At 30.8% G+C, this 1,719-nt stretch overlaps 2 non-coding genes across 2 annotated transcripts; both read left to right on the top strand.

Moving 5' to 3' along the window:
• The first annotated feature begins 834 nt into the window (after positions 1-834).
• Positions 835-908, top strand: TRNAP-UGG (transfer RNA proline (anticodon UGG)). The gene has a single exon. It is a non-coding gene; the product is annotated as a tRNA-Pro (tRNA).
• Positions 909-1,072: 164 nt separating this feature from the next.
• Positions 1,073-1,146, top strand: TRNAW-CCA (transfer RNA tryptophan (anticodon CCA)). Its single transcript has one exon. It is a non-coding gene; the product is annotated as a tRNA-Trp (tRNA).
• Positions 1,147-1,719: the final 573 nt, after the last annotated feature.

Consider the following 1,719-nt stretch of genomic DNA (forward strand, 5'->3'; position numbering starts at 1 on the left):
AGTATAGTATTTCATTTTTCATTTAAGTATTTTGTATGATATTGTTGACCCGGCCATCAATTTTCCATTTCCGTTCTCATTCTCTTATCTTATTAATTAAATTTAAATTAGAGTCCCGGCCCGAGTTCCGAGTTTTACTGAAGTTGAATCCACTTTTATTCTTTCTCTTTTCGAACTTATTCTAATTTTAAAAATTAGAAAAGTAAAAGAAGGGAAGGGGAGGGATTAGTCACAGATATTTGATTATATCTCTAATTTTCTTCACCCCTTCCCATATCAATAACTATAACTAGAACTAGAATTAAAAAAGGGAAAATATCAACGCATCCGGGAATAAACGATTGATCTCTATCAATAGACCCGCTAAAGACCCGAACCATAGAGTACTTACTACCGGTGCCGCGGAGAGATATGTTTTTAGATCTCGCATTTTAAATACTCCTTCTTTATTGTAATTTGTAATACATATATGATCAGACGTAGGTGTAGTTAATGATCACTTGTATTTGTATGCGGAATCCCTAATTCAAATTGAAATGTACAATGATTCAGTAGCTATTCCTTTTCTTAAAAAAAAAATACGCCTTTTTCTGTCCCAGCATTCCCCAAAAATATTCTATTCATTTTTTTAAGCGGGTTTAATTATACGTTACGTATGTGTATAAGCCTTTTATTATAATTAATTATTTATTAGAATGAAATATTAAATATATGTTCTATGATATGAGATAAAAAAGAAGAAATGACAAGATAATTTTTGTATATGAATGGAGAAAATAAAGATGTGGAAAACAATACAGGTATTCTCTACAATGACACTGTCGACCAATGGAAAGGGATGTAGCGCAGCTTGGTAGCGCGTTTGTTTTGGGTACAAAATGTCACGGGTTCAAATCCTGTCATCCCTACCTATTACTTATCTTATGAGCCGTAACGAGGGATTAATTGAAATCGATTAAAATTGGGTATAATCAATCTTTCATTTTACAATATTCTATATATTAATTTTACGATATTCTATATAATAGTAGATGCATGCAAAAATATATTAGGGTTACAAAATATTTATGAAGCGCTCTTAGTTCAGTTCGGTAGAACGTGGGTCTCCAAAACCCGATGTCGTAGGTTCAAATCCTACAGAGCGTGATTCCATTCTTGTTATTCTTAGGTCGAAAATTACAATGAAATAGGAGGTCAATCAAAAAAGAGATATTAATTAATCAAAGGTCCAACTGATCGCCACGTCTGTATTGTAAATATGCAGTTACAAATAATCCAGCCAAAGTAATAGGAATTAGACCTAAGACAATTCCAAATAGCAAAACTTCAATCATTTCATTTGTTTGAAAGGGGAAAGGGAGAGGTAATATCTATTCTTAAATATTAATTCGTATTGCACATGAATCTCAATGAACAAGAATTGGAAATTGACACGGTAAGAAACTATAGAATATATGAAATACCACAGAAAAATTTCTTTTTTTTATGAATTGTTCATTCAATTAATTTCAAATAAGACGTATCTTGTTTAAACTGATAAATAGAACTGAAGTTATAGTTAAAACCGCTAGTAGAAAACCGAAATAACTAGTTATGGTAGGCATAAAGAGTCTAAATGAAATATGTTCTTTTTTTATACATATGTTTATAAAGCACTTCCCTAAATTTCAATTTTAGTTTTGAAAGATACAAACAAGGATAAGCAAAAATACCAATTGA

The sequence above is a fragment of the Corylus avellana genome, unplaced genomic scaffold (assembly GCF_965113065.1).
Source record: "Corylus avellana unplaced genomic scaffold, dhCorAvel1.hap1.2 HAP1_SCAFFOLD_68, whole genome shotgun sequence".
Classification (NCBI taxonomy): Eukaryota; Viridiplantae; Streptophyta; class Magnoliopsida; order Fagales; family Betulaceae; genus Corylus; species Corylus avellana.